At 39.2% G+C, this 27,500-nt stretch overlaps 1 protein-coding gene and 1 long non-coding RNA gene across 2 annotated transcripts in view; one reads left to right on the top strand and one right to left on the bottom strand.

The window, feature by feature from the left end:
• Nucleotides 1-27,500, bottom strand: part of LOC138947060 (uncharacterized) — an 81,437-nt gene that overhangs the window by 44,160 nt on the left and 9,777 nt on the right. The window contains exon 2 of the long non-coding RNA XR_011449536.1: nt 18,896-18,932. This is a non-coding gene — a long non-coding RNA (uncharacterized lncRNA). The remainder of the gene's footprint in view (nt 1-18,895; nt 18,933-27,500) is intronic.
• Nucleotides 14,168-27,500, top strand: part of LOC138947059 (homeobox protein php-3-like) — a 113,925-nt gene continuing 100,592 nt past the window's right edge. Inside the window, exon 1 of the mRNA XM_070318480.1 lies at nt 14,168-14,583. The gene's annotated coding sequence lies outside the window, so the exon portion shown is untranslated. The remainder of the gene's footprint in view (nt 14,584-27,500) is intronic.

The following is a 27,500-nucleotide window of genomic DNA, read 5'->3' as shown; positions in this document are numbered from 1 at the left end:
TTGGAAAGACAGTGCCTTTAACTCTCGGATACACCAACCCGAATATTGTCTCGACTGGAAGAAACAGCAGATACTGCACAACGCACACACAGTGGTTATTACACCCCCGGTATAGGGGTGTGTATAGGTTTCGGTCGATGTGTTTGTTTGTTTGTTTGTTTGTGTTCGCATATAGATCTCAAGAATGAACGGACCGATCGTCGCCAAACTTGGTGAACAGGTTCTATACATTCCTGAGACGGTCCTTACAAAAATTGGGACCAGTCAAACACACGGTTAGGGAGTTATTGGTGGATTAAGATTCTACAAGGACTTATAGAGGGACATATTAATGGTCAAAGGGAAATAACCACACTTGTTAGCAGTGCCTGCTCAGTTGGTGGCAGTGAGAATGGTAAGGACGGGGGTGTTTTTCCTACCTCGGAGGAATTTCTTGTTTTTTGTTGCTTTCATCTTAGAACTTGAGAAGGATTTCCGGGTGCAAACTCGCATCATGCATTGAAACAGGACCGTGTATATCTGAGCAATTACACCTTCTGTTCTTTGGAGGAGTGCATTGCTGAAACCTTTGGTGTCGCGTTTAGCGTCCTTAGTGACCTGGCACGGCAGATAACCACTCACAGAAACACTGTCCAGTTACCTCCCCTGGGAGTGCTCTGTCAGCGAAGGTCAGAGATGTGGGGATTGTCTTTTTCTCCAGTTTCTTGTTCGTCGTTGGTTCTTCTTCGGGTTCTTTTTACACTCCTTCCCGTATAAACATGTTGGTTCATCATCTCAGATTTTACCAGGCTTTTACATGGGATAAGACCATCCCTCCATTTGAATATATACCAAAAGTCAACTTTCTGACAGCTTCTTACGTGCATGAAGCCTATCCTTACCTTTCTGTTGACTTTTAAATTAAGACTTAGGCCAAAAAAAAAAATTGTCTGTTTAGGGTAACATGACCAAAAAAAGTAGGGTCGGTAGGTAGGTAAATTTTTTTTTGGTTTTTTTTGTTTTGTTTTTTTGTGTGTAAATGCTATGTTGGCTGAACATTCACTTCTTATATTTGATGAATACATGTTTCAAAACTAACGTATAAATAAAACAGAGAGAAAGGGAGAGAAAGAAACGCCAAATGTCTCTTTTTAGCATTTTTACCTCTTTTTTTTTCTTTTTTTTTTTGAAATCAAAAAAAAGTTTTTGGGTCGGCGCCAAATCGATAGGGTCGGTCGGGTTACCCTAAACAGACAATTTTTTTTTTTGGACTTATAGTCATGTGCAAGCAAGGTCTTTAACTGAGGCTCCAAAACTACACAAGTATGCTTCTAATTAAACAAAAATGTTAAAAAAAAAAATAAGCAGTGCATTTTGGAACAATACAACTCCACGAAATCAGCGTATGCTTCCTGCAGGCAGGGGTAATAACGGCCATACACGTAAAAATCCACTCGTGCAAAAACATGAGTCAGTGAACGTGGGAGTTTCAGTCCATGAACGAAGAAGAAGAAAAATACAACACAAACTCCCGATGCTACAAGCAGTATCCTGCCAATAACATTTACAAGTCAAGAGCCAAAGGTTGCATGGAATTGCTCGATCTATAGACAATTAACTTTCTCACTAATACCGTTCCCGGCGTCACCCCCCCCCCCCCCCCATTCCCTGTCCCTCTCCCCCACCCCCACCGCACCTCCTTCCCGCTTTCCCTCAGCTGCCCCATAAAACGAACAGGTCAGTAGATGGTCAGGGAGCGAGAGAGAGTGACCAGCAGACGACTAAGAAGGTTTAAGGGCCGGCCACTCATGTATAAATGTCACATCCCTGCCCTGGGGCCCGTGCTTTACGAGCCAGGTTATGTCTCTGGCATCACTTCTGGCATTCCGCCAATATCGGTCTGTAGACCTGGTCAGGAATGAGAGAGAGAGAGAGAGAGAGAGTGTGTGTGTGTTTGTGTTTGTGCGTGCTTGCGTGCTTGCTTGCTTGCGTGCGTGCGTATGTGTGCATGTGTGTGTGTGTGTGTGTGTGTATGTGTGAGTGAGTGAGTGTGTGTGTGTGGGTGCGTGTGTGTGAGTGTGTATGTATGTGTGTGTGTGAGAGAAAGAGAGAGAGAACAAAAAAGAGAGAGATAGACAGACAGACAGACAGACAAAATAGACAGAAACAGACAGACATAAACTATTTTTAGACACGTCTGTTTAGCACACACAGACAGAGATGGTATAGTACCACATAGAGAGGTGCTGGACGATGCATGGTGAAGAATGTTTAAATTGGGAAGCTTTTTTTTCCGGTCATTTCTTGACATCACTTCTGGAATTAAGTATTAATCTGTAGACAGAGTAATAATAAGCGTAAAAAAAGGGATGGATGATGGTAGTGGCAATGAGAAGGCAAAGGTTTATCTTATTGACTCGACAAAAAAAGACCACAATGTATGTTTTATTGTGAATGTGGACACGCTATAGAAGAACACCTCAGACAAAGAAGGAAGGAAAGGGGAGATGCGTTACACAGTGCTTGCCTTATATCAATTATCAAGCAAACACAATTACTCTTTCGTACAAAAAAACCTACCCACATGCGTAGATATTCGACGACTAATATTGGTTGAAGAAACGGTAATAACTTGGGTGCACTTTGTACACACGTATATGAGTTGTTCTTTGCTACTGGTCACAAGTGGGGGTCAGCTCACACGGACGCATTTTTCAATACAGTCTAGGGGAGAAACTGGTCACAAAGCACCCAGTACATGCCAGAGAGATAGGAGAATCGGCACAATCAAAGAAAATACCAAAATCATTCAATAGATATGGAAATATTAAGATTTACTGTGAAAATGCCAGCAAAAATGGCGTCCAAAAACGGGAACGCACACTTGGTGCGTCTTTGAAGACTTACCTCCCGTTCTGTGTTGTTGATAATAGTCGTGTTTGTGCTGTTGTTGTTGAAATAGTATCTAATAAAACTGATGCAGTTCTTGAAATGTTGCAAATTATTGTTGTCTTTGTGAAATGCGAGAGTGTTCTGAGGCGTAATCTGCATACGGCTGATGTCCCACATAGGGTACCCCACTTCGATCAGCGTATCACTCCAAATGAGCTTCATAGCAGAAAAGCAGATACACTACCAACACACTGCATAACAGATCTACAAGTCTGAGCCAGAATCATTGAAATTTACTTTCTGTATAAAATATTGCAATCAAATTTGTTCACGATGTCCCACAAATAACGCAGGTTACCCTCGCCTTCGATTCAAAGTAACTCCAATCTGACTTAATTACAATCGAAACGCAGATGACGAACTGATTCACCACAAATTTGTGGTATTTTACACACAAATTTCAACTGTGGTGTTTCGCGATAAACAGCCATAAACAAACAAATGTGGCGCCGTCACGTCGCCTTGGAAGGAATAACGCAGGTGACCAAGGCTTGTTTCCGATACCTGTCTGATTAAAATCATCGTTTTTTCACGAATGACGGCTCTTTGGCAGATCTGGTGAGTTGGAAACTGTCTATGAATGTTTCATTTAATGTCAAATGCGTACATTCTTGTCGATATTGTTACCTTTGGGCTCATAAATTAAGTCAATCGTCGTGTTGTCCGAAAGTGACTTTTGTCAGCATAGAACTTACTGTGCTTTGATCATTGACTGAGAAGAATCTTCCGATGACACTAGTTCATTTCACTACGCGACTGCAGATCTGCAAGGAAACTTATGGCAGGGGAAATAAGCTTAACTGAAGACGAATAAGCGGAGTAACTGTTCTTCAACGGATTGCTCTTACACTGATCTAAATATTTAGATCTTGTCGTCTGCTAGTCTGCTAGTAAGTAGTCTTCGGTCGTGTGAAAGTCACATCTATTTCGACTGTGTGCATCGATCCGTGTAGTGAAATGTTGATCTTTGATGATTTGGCAACATAACTTCGCTAAATGTGCTTCGAGTGTATCTCTCCGTTAACCGCATTTGAAAACGTCTTTTAACAAGACCATGTTTCGACAGCCCAGACGGGGAGGATCCTCGATAGCTCACAGGGTATATAATGTTTTCCGCCGTTTTTTGAAGAATCCTTTCAAATTTGCTATTCCAAAAGTACCTTATGACACGACTCGAGTGGCAAAGAACATTCTCTGCAATTCCTGTCTCAGTCCGTGCAGCCGTTTCGGGTCCTATCGTCATCATACAAACATACACACAGACACACAAGAACCAGCTTTAAAAGTTAGATTATGTAGGAACCATGTGAACCAGTGATTTTTTCTTATGTACAACAGATACTACAGTATTTCTGCTTTATGAAAAGCAATATTTCAAAAACAAAACTAGAGATTTGAATTTTGACCACTTTTCCCCCTTTCTGTCACCAGTACTGAAGAACAACTCATATATAAGCCTATATATATAACAAACAATCTCACAAATTGCAACCAGGGAACACTATAAGATAATAAAAGAGAGATTCGCCCGGCTGACAGTGAGCGAATAAAACCATCATTACTAATCATTTTCACCTCGTTAGAAGAAGGGCTACGGTTTTGTAGCGACCTGTTGGCGTTTGTTGTGTGTTAATAGCGCACGAGACAATAGACTCGCGCGTAAACTCGCACTATATACCACATAAACATGCTGTAAAAGCCGCAGCCCACTTATTTTGTCTCCCCCCCCCCCCCCTCCATGCGTCCCTGCTGTACAGACAATCCTCAGGTTTTAACTTTATTTCGCTGCGCAGGGCAAGCAAGGCTGGGAGAGGATATAATTTTACGGCGGCGTTTAATATCTCAATACAGAGCTGTTATATTCCGTTTACGAGTCTAAGGGCAACTAGATGCCGTGTTTTTCCTCGAATCATAGGCCTAAGTGTTGAGGGTGATATCGGAATCGCACGTATAACGAAGAGTTGCTCGTGTTGTAGATATTTGTCTTTGTAAGTCATTTTCTTTCTTGGTTGACTATATAAACTGAAGCTGCTGGTGGTTTTTTTTTTAATTTTTTTTTTTTAGACTTGATGCCTTTTATTGCAATGTGCGTGTCTAACAAACTAAGCAGGTAGTGAGTTATTGATTAGGAAAGTGATGCCGCCAGTTTAGCGGCAACTTGGTGATTCACTCTGTGCGTTTCTCTGTCTATCTCTCTGTCTCTGTCTCTATCTCTGTCCGTCTCCTTTCTTTCTCTCTCTCTCTCTCTCTCTCTCTCACTCTCTCTCTCTCGCTTTCTCTCTCTCTCTCTCTCTCTCTCTCTCTCTCTCTTTCACCCCCCCTCCCCCTAACTAAGTCCCTTCAATTAAACGTCAGAGTCCACTGACAAAGGGACAAAACTATGCCTGGGCTCACTCAAATTGTCTCCCTTAGTCACTGCATGGTACCAAAAACTACATCACTGCTCACTAAGTGTAATAATTGAACGACAGCCTTTATGACTATTGCTCCCGTTAAGTTAACAAGGAAACGCCAAACATCCACCACCGTGGCACAACAAAAATTAATTAGCCATCGATTCGATGTGCCTTCTGACGCTCTGGGGAGTCGAAAAGCCAAAACCCCGACCAATGGCACGACGGTAGTTTCGGACAAAACTGCGTCTTAACACCGGGTCGCTCCCTAATACTAATTTTTTTCAACCAAAGTTTTACGACGGGTTTAGTTCCTCCGGAGTGAGTTCGAAAGACGGGCAAAGTGGTTTTGGTGAAGACAGCACGACTCTGTTTTTTGATAATGTGATTCTTCTCTAAATTGGCTCTGCTGATGAGATGGGTGTTTTGAACAGACTCGCTCTTGTGTGCACTGTGGAGGGTAGGAGAGAGAGAGAGAGAGAGAGAGAGAGAGAGAGAGAGAGAGAGTGTGTTTGTGTGTGTGTCTTTGTGTGACGGTGTGTGTGTGAGTTTGTGTGTGTGTGTGTGTGTGTGTGTGTGTGTGTGAGAGAGATGGGCTGGGGCAATTATCAAAAGGATGCTAATTTTGATGCTTGAAAAAGCATAACATTGACTCCTTTACTCATACAAAAATTTACTTGACTTAAATATTCAAGAACAAGGAACAAACAGTGGTAGAAAAGTCCAATCAAAGCTGAAACAACGTGTAACAGAACAAGGACAAGAAAAGTATGGTATTTGTTTATGCAGCAGCAGTATACATAGTGTTGAAAGAGGAATGCACAGTCTAACCCATCCCGAGAGACAAGAAAATCAAAGACACAACTATTTCCTGTATGACGAAGAAAAACTACACGAAATTGTCGTGTTCATTCACAACAGAGGGGCATGAACCGTGAATACGATCAAGCTTTAAAATGTCGGCATATGTCGAACAATTTATTCGTGACACTATATCGCGTTGTGCATTGAACTTATGTACAGCTTCTCGCTATTCAGCAGCTTTCCCAGCATGCAACTTGGCGTCTGACTACGTAATAAATCTTTCAGCGCAGAGTTGTCTTGCTTGACATCTAGCTGTCATTTCCAATTTCTTCGGCAAAACCAGAGTGTGGAAAGTTTATACATGAAGTACAGGTGCTGGAATCAACTGGAGTATATTTTGCTGCATTGTTTTGCTTTGTCGCTTCCCTCTGTTTTCTGAGGCATTTGTTGTGTGTTTGGCCGTGGGAATACAACGATTGAATGGGGGTCACAAAGGGTCAAAAATCCAAAAAATAAGGCCTTAAGGAAATAAGGCCTTATTTCTGGAAATATTTATTTCCAACAGATAAGGCCTTATTTCCAAATTAAGGCCTTATTTCCTTAAGGCCTTAAAAAAAATATGGGTTTAAAAAAATAAGCCCTTATTTAAAAATAAGGCCTTACGAGAAATAAGGCCTTATTTCTGTAAGGCCTTAATAAAAATAAGGGCATACAAAAATAAGGGCATAAACAAAATAAGGGCTTAGAAAAATAAGGGCTTAACAAAATAAGGCCTTATTTTTTGGACCAATCATGAAGCTGAATAGAGGCCAACACACAAACCTCTGTCGAAAATCGTCATCCTCTGGCCTGAATGCAACTCCGTGCCGCAAATCAACCAGGGAAAGAGCCGTTTCGAATGTCCGGATGCGCAGTAGCGATGCGCAGAAAAATAAGGGCTTATTCTTTTTAAGGGTTTATTTTTTTTTAAAGGCTTATTTTTTAAGGGCTTATTTTTTTAAGGGCTTATTTTTTAAGGGCTTATTTTTTCAAGGTCATAACAGAAATAAGGCCTTATTTCAGTAAGGCCTTAACAGAATTAAGGCCTTATTTCATTATGCCCTTATTTCCTTATGGCTGTAAATATTTAAGGCCTTATTTCTAAAATAAGGCCTTAATTATGGAAAATATGGCCTTATTTTAGAAATAAGGGCTTAATTAAAAAAATAAGGGCTTATTTCCAGAAATAAGGCCTTATTTTTTTTAGGGCTTATTTTTTTATTTTTGATCCTTTGTGCCAAGGATATGGGGGTGTTTACATTATTTTGTTGTTATTGTTGTTGTTGTTGTTGTTGTTGTTGTTGTTGTTGTTGTTGTTGCTGCTGCTGTTGTTGTTGTTGTTGTTGTTGTTGTTGTTGTTGTTGTTGTTGTTGTTGTTGTTGTTGTTGTTGTTGTTGTTGTATAAAACAAAGCGTAGTTCTTTCACTGTAAAATCACTCCAATGCCGAGGAGGAAGAGTTGCGATCTTTGAAACCGTCTGCGATTGTTGTGTTCAAACAACGAACAAGAAACCAGAAAGAAACAACTGGAATGTTATAGTATATAGGCACGAGTACGTGCCAGTACCACTAAATATATAATCATAGAAGACATACACAATACACGCTTGATGTTGCTGCTTCTCGTCAGAGTTGACTTTGAATAGTGCAGAAAGTCGGCAAGTTTGTTCTAGTTCACACCAGTTTTGACATACTGCATGCGTCGAATGTATGGGTTACATCCTCACTATAGTGGCTATATACAGTACGTGGAACCCCCCTTTTAAGACCCCCCAAGTAATTTAAGACCTCCCCTTTTACTTTATCAGATTTTGTGTTCATAACCACTGTAAAGTTACCCCAATTTTAAGACTCCCTCCTTTTTACATTTAGTCAAGTTTTGACTAAATGTTTTAACATAGAGGGGGAATCGAGACGAGGGTCGTGGTGTATGTGTGTGTGTGTGTGTGTGTGTGTGTGTGTGTGTGTGTGTGTGTGTGTGTGTGTGTGTGTGTGTGTGTGTGTGCGTGTGTGTGTGTGTGTCTGTCTGTCTGTCTGTCTGTGGGTGTGTGTGTGTAGAGCGATTCAGAGTAAACTACTGGACCGATCTTTATGACATTTTACATGAGAGTTTCTGGGTATGATATCCCCAGATGTTTTTTTCATTTTTTCGATAAATGTCTTTGATGACGTCATATCCGGCTTTTTGTAAAAGTTGAGGCGGCACTGTCACACCCTCATTTTTCCATAAAATTGATTGAAATTTTGGCCAAGCAATCTTCGACGAAGGCCGGACTTCGGTATTGCATTTTAGCTTGGAGGCTTAACAATTAATTAATGACTTTGGTCATTACAAATCTGAAAATTGTAATTAAAATAATTTTTTTATAAAATGATCCAAAACTACGTTCATCTTATTTTTCATCATTTTCTGATTCCAAAAACATATAAATATGTTATATTCGGATTAAAAACAAGCTCTGAAAATTAAAAATATAAAAATTATGATTAAAATTAAATTTCAAAAATCGATTTAAAAACAATTTCATCTTATTCCTTCTCGGTTCCTGATTCCAAAAACATATAGATATGATATGTTTGGATTAAAAACACGCTCAGAAAGTTAAAACGAAGAGAGGTACAGAAAAGCGTGCTATGCAGCACAGGGCAACCAATATAGCACTAAACAGGCTCGTTAATTTCACTGCCTTTTGCACGAGCGGCGGACTACGGTCATTGTGAAAAAATGCAGTGCGTTAAGTTTCATTCTGTAAGTTCCACAGCTTGACTAAATGTAGTAATTTCGCCTTACGCGACTTGTTTAGACTTGATTTTCTCAGATTTGTGGAGGTCTAAACTATACTGTTATCAATGTCGACACAGTAGAACCAGAATGTGAGTTGGCGTCACTCATACTATTGCCATGAGCGAAAAACAGTTTATGCGGCAATCCGTTACTACATAAACTTCAATTTCTTCCAACAAAAAGATGGATTATTTTCTAAGCAAATGTTATACAAGTCTAGACAGCTATACAGATCAAGGATTTATCTGTCGCCAGCTAGTCAACGAAAAAAAGAGGCCACAATTTTTAGTGTGCATGCACTCAGTTTGCTAGCGTGTAATTACAACGAATATTTGCACACTGTATATACATAGAATTACAGAGACGAAGAAGCAACTCACTGGGTATAATTATATCAAGTCGTATAATTCGATTTATCATGTTTAACTGCATGTGCTTCTTTTGTATGTGTTTGTTCTGTTGTACTATACAGTACATTTTATAAATCTTGTTAACATTGTTTATGACCTCTTAACTATTCTTGTATTTGAAAAAAAAAACAACCCCGAAAGATAGAATACCATTGCTTGCAACGTTTCTAAAATAAGCCAAGAAACAAGATTGTTCATGCATATATAATTATATAGTTTCTGTTCTTACGAAAGTCTGATATACTGGGTTTTTTCGTAACTGAGAACTCTACTTATACATGCATCTACCGATTTAAACCCGTAAACAACAACTTCGTCGTGGTAGACTTGTTTTTGAAATATCGTCTGCTTTTTTTTCTCAGAATGGAAAGCGCTGTAATGTAAGCTATGTTTGGTTGCAAGTCACGTGACCATTTCAGTGAAAATATTATCGTTTACTTCTTGAAAATACAAGGGAAAAAAAGGCTAGCTTCCAAATCTTATGAACGTATATGACCTGTACTGGGAGCAATTACGTTTTCTTATAGGCAAAAAGATAATCTTGAGTGATATTTTATTTTGTGTTGAAGTCAAAACCCAGGAAGACTTTGGTCCTTGAGTTTAGACATCTGTTGTTGTTGTTGTTGTTGTTGTTGTTGTTGTTGTTGTTGTTGTTGTTGTTGTTATTGTTGTTGTTGTTGTTTAAAAAAACATGGTGTCATTTCATCACTGTAAAATTACTCCAACGCCGTTTTTCAGCTATATATATACGTAATTCGTTCGCATACAATTACTGCCCCTTTTCTATCCGACAGCTCATTAATTGTTGCTTTCCGCTGATTGCTAGTTTTAACTATTTAAAAAATCAGATGCATCTGATATCTACATAGTGGATTTTTACGTTACAAAAGGCAAGTATTCTATTTTCTTCTGAGGTTTGTTTAAAATTATAGCCAGTAAACAAAACTACCGTGTTGTTTTAAAACAACCCTATTAACAATTACATTTATGTACAACGCTGATGAAAGTATATTTGCGTTAATGCAGGTTCAGTACATACAGCGACAGTTATATCATTTATATACAATGTATAAATGATGACGAATGACGCATATTTTGATTTTATACGCGAATGCATGGTTCTTTTTGGTTTTTTTACAAACATTTGGAACCGATACTGACGAGCAAAACCAATGTACATGAGTGGATCAACTTCCGCTGAATAACTATATGTTTTAGATGTCCTTTTTGGTTCTGTTTCTCTATAGGTGTTATATAACCTTTTGGAGAAAAAAAGGATATATAAAGGAAGACTCGCTATAAATTAACGGAGACACAGAAGGTTGCCATCGCTTTAACCCAGAACAATAACAAATATGTAAATAACTCCCTGAGCTAATTAAATATGTTAATAACTTCCACCATCTGAACTACTGTCGTCATGAGAAGTACAGAAGCTTTACACCTTGCACACCATTCGGCAAGCTTTTGAAGTTTGTTTTTCTTCTCGATCTTGCATGGTTCTCTGATTTCAAACCATAACGCAGAAACTGTTCACCCGGCGGTGGAGAAAATACCTTAATTATTATTCCCTCTCTGTTGGAGTCTGCGAATGCGTGTCTCTATGAATGTCTGCATGTGGATGTACCTGTCTGCAGTGTGCATGTCCATTTATAACGTGTGTCTGTCTGCATGCCTGCATGTCATGCATATGTCTGCCTGCGTGCATATAGGCTTGTGCGCTTGTCCGTCTGTCTGCCTATGCCCCTGTATTTGCATATGTCTACCTCTCATGCTGTTTGCCTGCTTGTCTGCCTGTCTCGCAGTCTGTTTGCTTGTCTGTCTGTCTGTCTGTGTATTTAAATGTTTAACAATACATTTCAACGGCGAAATGATTAAACTGTGGAAACATCATTCAGCTGCTTTATTGCAGGTTTTAGAGAAAAATGTTTTTGTTTTCTTTGTTCGTCTTACTTTACAACATTTGTCTGCGTTTGTGTCATTTTAATAGATATAAAAAAATTAAATTTTTTTTTACATTTATAGGTTAACATAAATATTCTTTGGACAAATCTTGTTATGAATATATATAGTGGTATTTATTTATTTTTGCCTGCCTGTCTATATGCGGGTTAATTCAGGTGTATACTTCAATTTGTGTTACATTCATTTTTAAGCAGCACTCTTTAATATTTTATTTTAGACAGAATAAATATAGTGACAAATTACTACAGGTGTAAAACGTTGTGGAACATTTCTTAGATGAAAGGGACATATTGCTTGTATGTCTCTCTGTATAAATTATATTCAATATTCTGTAATTTTAAAAGATATTCTAATTTCATTTCAAGCAATACACTGTCCAATTTTGTATACTCGAGAGGAACATAATATCAATAACTTATGCAGCCTTTCACGTGCAACGGTAAATATGTATCAATATTGCTATTTCATATGTTACGTAGATTTCCATTGGTCAATTGGGCAAAACTGACTGAGCTCATTGCAAAAGTGATATCGACGACCTCTTTATTGCTTCCCCACTTCAAAATCAAAGACACCTAAATTTAAAAACTAAAAAATATACCGTATATGAAAATGTAATTATCCCAGAATTTAGTTGAGCAAGTAACTAATTACTTTTTAAAAGAAAAGACATTTGGAAACACTGGAAAGTACACGAAAAGAGTGAACAAAAATAAATAATAATCAGAGGGAGGGATATGAAACAGCCAAAATTAAAACAAATGCTTTTGTAATTTCTGTACAGTGAATACAAAATGTCCAGAGAAATAGCAATATAGCTAACGTTGACGGACTGTGTGATGATATCTTCTGCTGTTGGTCTGTTTCGACAGTGATATCAAAATCTCGACCTCCGGTCTCGACTTTGATATCACTGTCTCAACAGACCATAGCAGCAGATAATTATCATCACACAGTCCGTCAATATTGGGTACTGTGTTTATCTGTATAACGTGCTTTGTCAGTAGTGTCTTCAATAGATTATTCAAATAATATTTAACCAATATATTGTAACATTTCTTTGATGAAAGGAGCACAACATCGACATATTATTACAGTCGTAAGCCGTTTACAGGGATAGGTATTGCCTTCTTGCTCGTATTTCTTCTTGCACATTCTTCTGTTCATTTGACATATATTTTAATTTCCTTTTAAGTAGGCTTAATACGCTCCAATAATTCTGAGATCTTATGAGCATATCATCGACAAATCAATGCGTTTCTAAGCCTTTTACAGCAATATGTCTATATCTCCCGCGTGTGTACATCAGCTCAATGTATATGTCTGTGCGAAATAAACTAACCATTGAACGATCATAAACCAGCGATAATATCTCAGTATGAAACCAGGTAGTGAACCCATAACCTGTCTTGTACCTAGAGATAGGAAAGACTTGTATACTACACATGAAGCAAGGGCTAGCCCTGAGGGTGTATAACTGTGTATGTATGAAGTGTGTATGACTCAAACCAGGTTGGTTTTAACCGAAAATGCTCGGTATTTCATCGGTTTGACATAACAACAAGATACCGTAACACAATTCGTGAGCCAATCACTCCTGTCGGTTTTGGTTGCATTTGACGAATTGCCGGTTCCTAACAATATAATATACAAGCTAATTCTACATAGGCTACATCTTTAAAGAACAAGAGGACACATCAGTAACCAGATTAGTACTTTCTTCATCAATAGTTCGGCCGCGACAAACTGCCTTCTTCGAAAGTACGGTATGACGGCACGTGATGTACAGTGTATTAAATTGTCATGATGAATTATGACGTGCAGATAAGCTAAATCATCACATCTCATAGTTTGACTGGTTACGCTGCTTCAGTAAAAAAAAAAAAAAGATGTATTCTTACTATCTATTAGGTCATACTGGTTTACAAAGCAACTTGCGTGGTCACTGCTTATACATAGTCAGTCTGGGATGATACATTTGTTGTATTGAATTTTCTGACCAGTTGAAGTCTATGATTGCCTTTACTGAACAGCCTTAAACTGTGTTAAAGATGAATATAAAGGGCAATTATTTGTTGTTTTAGTGCAGTTATTGTTGATGAAATGATCTGTTTTGCCTTCCAATTTGACAATACCACATCCCTTCATTTTCTGAGAAAATAATAAACTGATATGTGTGACAACACGAATAAACAAAAAGTGACAATGGTTTTTTTTAAAGGCATGCACGCACACATTATCACGATGTTCACACACACACACACACACACACACACACACACACACACACACACACACACACACACACACACACACACACACACACACACACATACACACACACACACACACATGAACAAATGTTTGCATGAGATTTAAAAAAAAAAGTAAAAAAACAAGAGACAGAGAATCGATCAGCGATGCTCGTTATTTAAACTTCACACAAATCAACCTTACTTTATTCTTCTTTACAGCCTCACAACACTTCAACAACAATTGTATTTCGAAACAAAAGCACACACAAAACACACACGACTAATTCGTTAGTTCAACGCTACTCACGGCCAAGAAAACGAAACAGAGAGAAAACGGTCGGATTCGAGCCGCCATCCGAGATTCTTGAGTCGCGGTTTCCCAGCGTCTCTGAGCTCCAAGACGGGAGAAAAAGGGGGCGTGGTCTGTGAAACGCTAAGCTCCGCCCCCTGCGCGTGACCTACTGCCTCGCGCGGGTTTGCCGAGACCGGCGCGGCAGCTCGTTGGCAAGCGCTATGCCAAAGTGTCGTCTGCTTTGCTGTATTTTCCCTCTCTGCCAGTAGAATATTCTTGCAAACTCGCAGCTCTGAGGACAATCTGAGGTCCCCGAACGGCCAAGACGGTGCAAAAAGGAGTGAGAGAGAGCACGCGTGCTTGTGCAATGAAGGTGTAAGATTTTTATTCGAATATAAAACAAGTAAAAGGGAAAATCGTAAGCCGGCCCACCGCCAAGTTTGAGTCAGTGAGACTGTGGTGCAGTATTGAAAATACGAAACTAAAGGGCCAGAACTGAGTGAGTGTAGCAGACAAGACTGTGCAAAGGAGAGTGCAGTGGCAGTCGTAGTGCCAAGTCTGTAACTGTTCTGCTTTGCAACGGAAAGGAAGGAGTCAGGGGCAGTTTTATCATCCTCTCTCGTCCACTCCTCTCGTCTCCTCCTCTCTCCTAACATCGCTCTTTAAACCGCTCCTAACTCTGCACTGACACCACCGCTTCTGCACGACCGGTAAGTCTGCTGCTGCTGCTTTTATATTTTCTTCCATTTCATTGCCTGGGCTACAAACTTTTATTTCAGCCACAAAGAGTACTCCCTGTTTGCCTGTAGTTGGCCTTCATGGCTCCATTAAAACGAGGAAGAAGAGGCGGTTATGAATGCATTACGATCGCTTTCTGTCTTTGTGGGGGCTGAGGGGATGTTACCAGGATATCGTCAATTTGTGAGAGGGGTGAGGGAGGGGTTAGGGGAGGGGGAGTGGGAATGTTGATTCAACTATTCCGTTTAATGGTGTGGGCCCTAACAAAAAAGTTAGCACCTATCTTAGGCTATGGGCGTCCATCATTTTAACTCATCAACCCGCAGTGAATTTTAATGTCTGCTTTTATGTACGGCGACTTGCGTCTTGCCTTAGCCTTAAAATCCGACTCGCTTGAACCCGGAAAAAAACCACCACTTTAACGCCTGTGATATGTGTGATACAGGATACACATGTGTGTGATAGTTGCAATACATGCAATTTTATGTTTGCGCAGGTCAATCTTTTGAATTATGCAACTATTTGACGAGAACGAACTTTGACATGTGAGTGACACTGCATGGTGCGGACATGTTCGTGCATGCGAGTCTGACATAAGTTTACATCACAACAGGCCCATAACATGCAGAACAAGCATTACTTTCTCGGTTTGTTCCCTCCATTGGACAGTTGTGTGTACTTAAACCGAGTGTAGAGAGTGCAATCCTCGTATAGTATACTTAGAAAACTGGGCATAATTGTATTACGCGTGTTTGATATTGAAAAATATCATCATGCCTCTCGGATAACCTTATATATCGCACAAGTCTTCTATAATATTCCTGGAACCCCATTTTCTGTTGTGCGTGTAGTTAATAACAAGCAGAGAACGAACATTCCAGGCCAGCCCCATTTGTTTTTTCATAACCCAAGTAATAAACTTGCATGAGTAGTTCATGACGTGTGTGTAAGATCGAAGTTGTTTTTTTCGTTTTTTCTTACAGTCAAATATAATTGTATATCCCACAGTCCATCGTCACATCGTCCATCATATAGCTACTTGTCGAGTCAGTTCTTGCATCTGACGAACAGCCTAGCCTCACCCTTTACATGAACCGGATAATCGGTGTTTACATTGTATATATAAGATTTAGAAGGGGAAAACAAGTTTGCGAAAGTCGGATATCATTTAATTTTGCACAGTTCCACCATCGCTGCACCTGTGTGTCTCACTGTCTGCTGTGTGTCTGTGTGTTTGTAGTAAAAAAAACCCACCCGTAGTATATATAGAAAGCAAACTCCCAACTATAGCACCCTTTCCTTTTCATGACGCGGCGAAGCAGTATTCTGTGTCATGCCACCCTGCCTGTAATGATAGGGTACCATCAGCGGTTTGTCCCTAACTACAGGGTAACGAGTCTTCATCGCGCCATAAAACATACCCCTACAGGCATCGTGGCTAAACATATATGAGCGTTTTACTCGGAGGCATTTTCGGACATTTTGCAATCTTGCTGCTGTTATGGCGGCGAGGCGCCAGCTAAATCTTTCAACACAACTTCAACGTGATGGCTTAGCTGGGGTGAAGAAAAGGCTGATAATTTTGAGGGTTGAACAATAAATTGTGAAATATGCACAGAGGTGTCAACTATAACGTTCTGCACACTGCAACGTTAAGCTATAAGCTGGTAAAACGAAACATGATAATGTGGAGGGTTAAAAAGACTACTTTGTGAATTATACAACAGTTTTCAAGACATGCACCGTCTTGTCACGGTTTCCAAAAAGACTAACAACAAACATAATAGGCAAAATATAAACTGATTATTTGAAAACTTTGGGGTGCTGCAGATCTTCTTCATGAGCATGCGCGACGAAATGAGTTTGAGACTTGCAAAATACTTCTTTGATGTTAGCAATCCGGGTTGTGCCAGTATGTTCTTAAGAAGCGTTTACTATGAAGCGTTGCACCGTCAGTTTGGCTCAAAGCAAAAGCAATGACTTCCACAGCTTCAGGCTTACATGAAAATAATGTGTCGAACTCTCTTTGATTTCCCCTTCTGTCTGAATCTGTCATCCTCTTTCTCTTCTGTACCTCTTTCTTTTTTTTCGCACACAGTCATGACTGTTCAAAGACAGACAAGAGACACAGGCACTCATGCATGCAGACAGACACACACATACATTGTTTTTAGAAACAGAGACACACACAGTCGAACACACTCACAAACAAACACACACACACACATACACACACACACACCCACACACACACATACACACACATACACACACATACACACACACACACACACACACACACACACATACACACACTCACACACACATGTATACAAACACACACACACACACACACACACACACACACACACACACACACACACACACATACACACACTCACACCAGACCTTGCATACCCTATATGCATAAATTAATATAGTCCTATACAGGGCGATGTCTTTTCATACTTCTTCTTCTTCTTACAACCATGTGGTTTTTGAGTCCTGTTGTAACTTTTTACAAACCTGTGCAATGTTAGCTGCATGCATCATTTACGAATCCAAACAAAATACCTAATTTTACGCTTCATGACGTTGAACGAAAATTTCTCGTTTTAAATTCTTTAGTTATATGTTCTTGTTTTTAGAATGCATACACGCAGGCAACGATAACAAGGAAAAAAAAACCGTTTGTATATATATTTTTTTAACAAAAATCGCAGGAAATCAACACCAGCTTACACATGGAGAAAAAAACCAACAACAAGGTTTGAGTTTATTTGTGGCCGTTAACAAAGTGAATTGTTTCCAAGAGGCAGCTGGCTGTGAACGCAGAAGAATAAGAAGAAGAAGAAGAAGAAGAAGTGGCATGCAGTTGGCAACACGCCTACACTATAATTTCGAATTTCTGAAAACTTTCTTGTCGTTTTGGCATGTCTGCCGATATTTGTATCATTTATTTTTATTTTTATTTTTATTTTTTTTTTTTTTTTACGGCGAGGAAAAGCGGACTGCTATATAATAATCATTCTGAACATTGTTGACAAGTATAAATATCCCGACCATTTTTACAACTGTGCCACACAAACAAAATACACATAGCAACCTGCCTGAAATATGTTCTTGTTACTTGCTTTCTGTTAACACACATTTGGAATCTTATAAGTATAATTATTGTTGAAATAAGAAGCTCTACAACCGCACAGCATGCATGTAGTGCTGTTCAAAATATGACACGTTTTAAGTGGTAGCCTTGTCACTTTAACCCCCCTGCCGTCTCTGCAGTATTCAGTCGCGAAGTTAGACAGATGGTCCAAGTTGTGTCCTACAATCTTCAGAGGGTTCTAATGACCGGGTGGATTCAAAGCTAGAGCGGGTTCGAATATCTTGATGCTGTCCGGCATATCATTGAGAAAAGCCAAGCTAATCCACTGGGTAGCGTCCGTTTCAGTTCATCGGTAGTCTTTGGTAGTCATTCGTTGTAGTGATGTCTTTCTCTCTGTGTGTTTTGTTGTTTTTGTTTTCATTTTTTTTCTGCTGTATTAGGCGTATGTTCTGCTTTTCTTTCTTTATACAGTTTCTTTTTTGGTTTTTATTTTACCTTTGGGGAAGTGTTTGTTTTTTGCTTGATATATATGTCGTTGCTACAATTGTTGTTTGGTGGTTCAACGCGGTGTTGTTTACATACATACAGTTATTGCATCATACAGTTGTACATGTTAAAGTATGCCCGTGCATTAGATTAGAACAATAGTCAGATTTGTTTCAATCATTTCGGATTTTGTGTGTGCCATGTTCCTTGATGTTTTGTTAATATTATTTTCCGTCTGGACCTGTCCAAAAGGGAAACAAGCATGGACTGATTTTGCAGTTTTAAAATGTTAATTGTAAATGTAGTATAAAAACATATGACAAAAAAAATAACATAATCAGTTTCGATAGTCGCTCAAGCTTTCTACAGACACAATAAACACCGTACGGTTGCAAATAATTCGCCTTTGGGTTCATTACTATTATTATATGTGCAATTCTGAACGGTGTTATTATATCTGCATGTATGAACGGTAGTGATGAAAATGAAAAAAAAAGAAGCATAAACATATATACATAACATCAGAATGAACACCAGCTGTGATAATTAATTTCCTTCCCGAGCAAATACAATCGACTTCATTTCATGAGCAAAAAAAAAAAGGTCGCGCTTTGTCTGTTTATTTTCTTTTTTTAATGGGAAAATTGGTTTATAAAGTCGTATAGGGTTTGACAAGAACATGCAATACATACCCCAGCACTGAGCAGTTCTATGTACTTCATGATTTCGCTGCAAAAACAAAGAAAGACAGAAATAATTTAAAGAATATGCAGAAACGGTGTTGTATCTATATACTGGCTGATGCAATCTAACCTTAAAAACAGTCCTGCACAAAAACAGTATGTTGGATTTTCCGTTAGATTGTTGCTAGTATAGTATATAGAAAAAAGTTATATACTATGCATTTGTGTAGCTAATTTATTTCGTGATTGGTTTATTTATTGATTTGGTTTATTATTGATTCATTTATTTGTTTATTTATTGATTTATTGATTGGTATATGTAGTCGTTCATCTAGTTATTACATTCATTTATTATTGTGTTTTTTATTATCGACCACCTTTACAGTGTTTTTTGTGTAGGTGTATGCAATTGTGTTGGTCCTGATGCATGTATACATTTTGTGGGAATGGGTAATATGTTTTGAATGAATTTATGGCATTGTGAGTCTTCATCTGTCACATTGCAAGCTCAAGAACTGTTAAGGCAACACTTTTTAATTTATTTTAAATGTATCGTTGTTCATTTGAATTTTCTTATGTTGTAGTTTCAGTATAAACACACCGATTCTGCAACGCATACATTATTAACGGACCTGAGGCTACACATCAATGTTTGTCTCACTCAGTGCTTTTTGTCAGACATATGTGCTCAACATCCAACGCTATAATAAAAGTGCATATTGTCTCGACAAGCCGGTTACAATTTGAACGGCAATAAAAGTCGTTTGTTTTATTCATGATACAAACACGTCTGGCTTGAATTAGTATAACATCCATGGACGCGCACAATTATGAAAGGATAGCAATTTAAAAAGTGATATAATCAGCTATAAAGTCTGTCAACACATTGTGTTCATTCGTTCTATTATGGCCCATCTGGCCTTTACAAAGTAAATGTAGATTTTCAAAAATCAAATACGTAAAAATAGAAAATAAAAATAAAAATATGAGTGGTTAAATCAAAGCCTCGAGGGCTCACATGCTCGCACAATTAAATATGGCAACATATTTGTATATATACGTTTTATTTCATGTGTGCATCACACAAAAACAGCAACAATGACACGGTAAATAAAATTAACTGAAAACAACAATTCCAAAAACAAAAAGACTGCCCATTGTTTTGAAAACAACAAAATAAAATTCAATAAAATAATCTTAGATATACGTAATTAAAGAAATTGAAGGACAGTACATTTTTATAGATACATTCAGCATCACCTGGAACTCAAATATATCTTTGTTTCTTTTGTGACAAAATGTGTGTGTATGTTACGTATTACTTGCAAAAATATGAAGGTGTATTTTATAAATATACATGTACATTATAACAATTTATATGTCAAAGCTTCAGCCACTTTAGAAGAAGCAACATCAATATGCATGCACGGATAAGTCACAGTAATCCTTTTTCATCTATGTTTGTCTATTGTTGGTCCACTTTAAAAACAGACAGGTCAACATTTGTAAGAAATTTATTTTGTTATATAATTAAACGTTCTAAAAACCTACTTTATTGTCGTTTATTTATTATTATTTTTCATAAGTATTAGAACCATGATTTCGTTGTCCAAACTTGTATATTTTTGACAGTGCAGCGTGACACACTAATTTAAAGTTTGCTCGGCTACATAGTGCACATGCATGCTCGTGTGGCTTGCATGCTTCGCGTGAGGTCATACTGCTTAGGAAGGAGGGGGGGGGGGGGGGGGGGTTCTACACTGCTGATGTAAAGCAGATGGTCTTTATTATATATCAGTTCATATTTTCCCTCCGCTTTTCATGTATGGAGAGTCGCTTTGGTGGCGTGTGTTTGCACATCTTCACATTACTGTACGTTATAGAGACGGGTCAATATATCAATCGTGCTATATATAGCTATATCGCCACAAGGCCCCTTCCACTATTAAGTATATCCACACAAATTAACAAGAAACGGTCTCAGAGCTTTTAAGCTTTTAGGCTTTTAAGCTTTGACTCGCCAAAGCTCAACACGCATCAAGCTCTCTCATAATTTTAAGTCAGCAGATTTGGAGTAATATAAAATTCACATCATGAGTGGTCATAATTTATGAGATGACAAGACTCTCTTGCGCTCCCCTTCTTGCCTAAGGAAAAATGCATGTTGGCTTCCGAGGAGCTGTTATAAAATTTTATAACCCGGATTTTGGGGGTGTTACATTTTTATGCGTTTTATATCATCTACCAACAGCGAATGCTATTGGACGTTTGTTTGTTTGTTTGTTTGCTTAGCGCCCAGCCGACCACGAAGGGCCATATCAGGGCGGTGCTATTGGACGTGCAAAGTGTTGACATACATGTTGGGAGCTTACTACCAAAGGCATTTGCATTCATTGGTTAACTTTCTGCATGGTGTAACTTGTTCCTCATTTGAATGCATTAGGTCAGAAGGAAGTTGAAGCTGTCAAGTGTGCATGCATTATCTGACAGTTACTAGAGGCGATTTAGTGTGTTTTATCATTGAGGCCACTGACGTTTAAAACTATATATAGCGACAGAGATATTGACATATGCCGACTCATTCACATTGACGTACATATACACGTAAAAACGCAGATGCAGACACATACAGAGAGACAGACAGACATATACAGACATACGGGATAACGTAAAGACCGACAGACAGTCAGACATACACACAGAGAGAGACAAACACAATAAAGTACAACAAACCCTACGTATATGAGTTTATAATGCAGTGAATGACACATATCATCATATTAACTAACAGCTGTATCTTTTACTCTTTTGCCCCACACAACATCGTACCATCTTTTAAAAACTCATTGTAAAGCGCTTCGAGCTGTGGAGAAGCGCTATATAAATGTTCTATTATTATTATTACTATATTAGTATAATATGTAATTTTACCTACCCAAACACTATTTCATCACAATTATACAGGTCGTTCGTTATACAAGCTGCATATACTGTAAGTATACCACCACAGTAGCTGGCTATATATGTGTGTGCTGCTTCCCTCACTTTCTTGGCATATACACAAAATCCTACAGCCTATGAGAACCACTGTATAATTTTACTAAAGTGAGAATTTTACCATCCGGATGAAGGCAGTAACGTGCCGAAATATTGATTATAGATATAAACGTACCTACGCTGGTTACTGGTGCGTTTTCTTTTTAATTAAAGTGAGAATTGTAATTACGCATCTTCCCAAACTGCAAACTATGTTCATCGTACAACGTGTTACAAACTCAACTGTATCATCGCGGTAACTGTCATGCAGTTGCATGCTTCCCTTACTTTTGTGTCATATATATTAAGCCCTATACAGCCGAATACGTCAAGGCCTAAGTATAAATTACACCCCCCCCCCCTCCACACACATACGCACACATTCATGAACACTATTTCATCATATCACTCGTAATACTGTAGAAGTACAATCACAAGAACAAAGTTAGTTAGTTCCCTTCCGTTCTTGCGCCAGTGCACAACATCCTACAAACAGTTTAGAACCAAAGTATAGACTCTTTCTTACCTATATTAATTGTAAATTCTACCGCACCGTCATCACACATCGTGTCGACTACTTTCGGGTCCTATATAATTATACACACATAATCGTACACATAACCTGTTACGAGCGTGACATATATACACTCCAACTACTTCACAGTATAAATGGAAGTGTTCCACCTTTAAACACACTTTTTGTAACCAGTTGTGAACACTAAATATAGCGATTACAATGTGTGCTACTTTTGCAACTAGAATAAAACAGTGTATCATGCACAGTGTTCACAACTGGTTGCAACTAGAATTAAACAGTGTATCATGCACAGTGTTCACGACTGGTTACAACTAGAATTAAACAGTGTATCATGCACAGTGTTCACAACTGGTTGCAACTAGAATTAAACAGTGTATCATGCACAGTGTTCACAACTGGTTGCAACTAGAATTAAACAGTGTATCATGCACAGTGTTCACAACTGGTTGCAACTAGAATTAAACAGTGTATCATGCACAGTGTTCACAACTGGTTGCAACTAGAATTAAACAGTGTATCATGCACAGTGTTCACAACTGGTTGCAACTAGAATTAAACAGTGTATCATGCACAGTGTTCACAACTGGTTGCAACTAGAATTAAACAGTGTATCATGCACAGTGTTCACAACTGGTTGCAACTAGAATTAAACAGTGTATCATGCACAGTGTTCACAACTGGTTGCAACTAGAATTAAACAGTGTATCATGCACAGTGTTCACAACTGGTTGCAACTAGAATTAAACAGTGTATCATGCACAGTGTTCACAACTGGTTGCAACTAGAATTAAACAGTGTATCATGCACAGTGTTCACAACTGGTTACAACTAGAATTAAACAGTGTATCATGCACAGTGTTCACAACTGGTTGCAACTAGAATTAAACAGTGTATCATGCACAGTGTTCACAACTGGTTGCAACTAGAATTAAACAGTGTATCATGCACAGTGTTCACAACTGGTTGCAACTAGAATTAAACAGTGTATCATGCACAGTGTTCACAACTGGTTGCAACTAGAATTAAACAGTGTATCATGCACAGTGTTCACAACTGGTTACAACTAGAATTAAACAGTGTATCATGCACAGTGTTCACAACTGGTTACAACTAGAATTAAACAGTGTATCATGCACAGTGTTCACAACTGGTTACAACTAGAATTAAACAGTGTATCATGCACAGTGTTCACAACTGGTTACAACAAGTGTGTTCACAAGTGGAGCATTTCGGTTTAGAGTGTATAAGCTTACACTATAAGCAAAAGGGACAGAGAAGACTGCGCGAGATTAGTAGTTCTCTGGCTTGATGTGAACGCTGATGGGAGTTGACAGGGTTTTCATGTGGCTGTCTTAACCTATCAGCTGGGAAGACGTTCTTCAAAGAACAGCGTTATAGTTAGAGCGACATCCGTCCTTGTCTTTTGTAAGGAAGCCAGCCAGAAAAACAAAGCGTATAACTATACAGTGTGTCGCCTTTAACAAATGACTCGTCATAGAAACCGACCGGTAACGAATATGTAACCTTTTTTGTGTTTTATTTTTGCAGACGGGGGTGATGTTTTGGCTTAATTCCCTTAGAGTGTTACTTACTTGCATCGAGCAAAGAGAAAGAAAAAGAGAAAACAGGCGCGAGAGTAAAAATAGGGCAATTTTACAACAAAACATTATACACAACCTGTCATGCGTGATGTCAAGCTTGTTTGATAATTTCAACATGGTTTTTCAACTCATTCTGATGCAACGTACGACCCCCCCCCCCCCCACCCTTCCCTTAAAAAAAAGGAAACAGTTACATCACTTCTGCCATTTCAATCGTCGATAAGAAAGAAACAAACGTCATATCAATCAGGTATATATATCTGTATTGTAACACAACACGGAAGTACATTGGACACAGCCTGTCATGCGTGACCGGGTAATGTCAAGCTTGCATGTTTGCTCATTTCAACGTGGTTCTCAAACTCATGCTGAGACAAGTAAATCTCACCAAGGGGTGGTAAGGCGTCACTTGCAGTGGAAATCGATACTACCTGGTGAGGTACATGCGGTGACCTACAAACACGTGCGCAATGTAGATTCGCAACATTATAGCGGAACGGTTGTGTTTTACGCTGTGGTTTGTGTACATGTGTGTATACATTGAGAGCGTGTGGGTGTGTATTAACTGATTGTGCATTTTGTTATATAAAAGTTGCTGAAAATGGTTCTGGAGGAGTGCCATGTGTGGACGTGTGTGTGTGTGTGTGTGTGTGTCAGTGTGTGTGTGGGTGTGTGTGTGTGTGTGTGTGTGTGTGTGTGTGTGTGTGTGTGTGTGTGTGTTTCTCCCGGTTGTTTGTTGTTGGTTGGTATGTGTGTAGTTGTTGCTGTTTTATTGTTATGAGTGGCTTTATCACTTAACATGACATAAAGTAAAGGCTTTTACTGCGAGCCTGAGTTTAAAACAAGTTTGTTATATATATTTACAAAATACCTGCCATTTCTTCCACACCATGCATATGATGCATGGAAAGGGGAGAAATACACAGAGAGCGCAAGGAGGCTGGAGGCTGACTTATTCAGATAATACAGATGCACATCTTATATAATAACGGATTTCACTTCTTGTCCTATAATTCTGCTACTCCTCGTTCATTGTAACACCCTTAACACTCCTTTACCCGAACCCCCCCCCCCCCCCCCCACCCCCCAAAAAAACACACCCGAAAACCAACAACAAAAAACGGAAAAAAAGAAATAACAACACTTTTCTCAGAAAGGCCAACACACAAACCACACAAGTCGCCCCTAGCCCTTTGGTCTCAGGCTCCTACCAGCCTATACCCGTTCGTATTACGGGTATGCATTCATGGGAAATTCTACCCGGGGTGGAAGCCAATATGGGGCCGGTCGCACGGCGTCGCTCTTAGCCATTACGTGTTAATACGGGTCCTAAATTAAGCATGCAACGCCAGGTATCCGTTTCACACCCGTCTTAATAAATCACGCTAGACTTACTGGTCCGGCGGGTTGTACAGTGAAACCCCCATTTAAGACACCCCCCCCCCCCCCCCAATTAAGACTTCTCCTCTTTTTAGACCTTTCTTTTGATTTTTTGTTTCAAGAAACTCTTTATATTGACCTCCCTGTTTGGACGTCTTCTTTTTAGACCCGATTTCTTGAGATTATTAAAATAAGGTTGCACACACTAAATACGGTGGTGATCTTGAGACGCACACGGAAAGAAGGATGGATGGAGGGAAGACAGAAAGAATGATGCAGACGACGACAGGCATGCATGCAGGAAGACAAACAGAAATGCACACATGCACGCCGATAGACACACTGACAGAAAACAACAAAATGAAAATACAAATGAAGTTAAACATTTCTAGAGGGAAACGCACACCTCATACATAGGCGTGCATGTGTGTGTGTGTGTGTGCGTGTGCGTGTGTGTGTGTGGGGGGCATGTGTGTGGGGGGGGGGCGTGTGTGAGGGTGCGGGGTGGGGGGGGCGTGTTTGTATGGGTGTGCAGGTGTGTGTGTGTGGGGGGGGGGGGGTCGTCTGGGCAGTCTATTTTCACCCTAACAATTTATCACAATATAGCATAATTATACTCCTGGAAAACACTGAAGAAACAACAAGCTAACGATGAAGGAAAACAGACACGAACACACAAATCTATGAATGAAACTATATAATATGTTGCTAACAATTATTTACTGTGCTGATGTTCGCTTGTCTTTTTTGCGTTATGGCGGGTGGTGTTCACATAGGCAACATACAGAAAAACATCACAGTAATTCAACCCAGGTTTAGAACACGTTTTCATGTCAGAATCTATACAAGCGTTAGAAGTGAAAACAGATGAAAACGAAGATGACTACTTTCACCCCTGGTCCACAACCCTGTTATCCCAGGCCTTCTCCATGTTACCCCCCCCCCCCCCCCCGCCCACTCTTCCCCCTTCCCCCATCCTACCATCAGCTATTCCAGGGCTTCTGCAGCTTTTTGCCCTCCCCCTCCCACCTTAACCTCCGTGCCCCCCCCCCCCCCCTCTCCTCCATCGTTCTGCCCCCTCTCCTTGCCTTATTCTTTGCATACTGGGGGGCATTCTTTCCCCCCGTGAGCTTATACTCGCGTTAAGCGTTTCTGATGATTTATCTACTTGCGGGTAAATGGTTGGAAGAACTGAATGCGTGTGGTAGACTTCCCTAGTAGATCTAGAGCAGGTGAGAGCTATTATATGTATATATGTGTATGTGGAATACACACTCATGCAGGACATACACGTTTTGAGGATAAGGAGTAGACCATGAAGTACATGTTTTGTTGTGTGTGATTGTTGTATTCTTGTCAGAGGTACTTCTGAAGCGTATACATGCTTTTAGGATAAGAGTATCATTGAGTATAAGTGTTTGTTGTTGTGCGTGACTTGCTGCGCACACGTTTTGTGTATATTTTGTTGTTGTTGTTGTTGTTGTTGTGTGTGACGTTTTCATAGATATTCCTGCATGCCATACACGTTTGAAGGATAAAGAGTAATAGAGTACGCTGTAAATGTTGGTTGTTATGTGTGATTTTGTATTTTTGTCAGAGGCACTCCTATATAGCACATATACATGTTTTGCGAATAAAGAGCATACCACAGGGTAAATACATGTTGGTTGTTAGGCCTATGTGTGACTTTGTATCTGAAAATAATGTTGGTTGTTATGTGTGCATTTGTCCGAGATTCTGCTTTTCAGCACAGCGGATATATATAGATAATCATACGTGCTGGTTGTTATGTGTGGCTTTGTGTTCTAGTCAGATATACTATTGCAGCGCCGCATAGGCTTTTTGCGATAAAGATTATATACCATATAGGGTAAAACATGTTACTTGTCATGCGTGTTTTGGCCGAATAAGGACAGTCACAAGGCTTGATAAAAACAACGCATTTGAAATAATCCGCTTATGTACTCATGTTTATCATTATCATCATTTACTTTATAGGTAGCCATCTATAGCTGTACAAATCAACAGAGATAGACTTATATATATATATACATCAGAA

This window comes from Littorina saxatilis, linkage group LG14 (assembly GCF_037325665.1).
Source record: "Littorina saxatilis isolate snail1 linkage group LG14, US_GU_Lsax_2.0, whole genome shotgun sequence".
Taxonomy (NCBI): domain Eukaryota; kingdom Metazoa; phylum Mollusca; class Gastropoda; order Littorinimorpha; family Littorinidae; genus Littorina; species Littorina saxatilis.
This window is presented reverse-complemented; position numbering and strand designations above follow the sequence as displayed.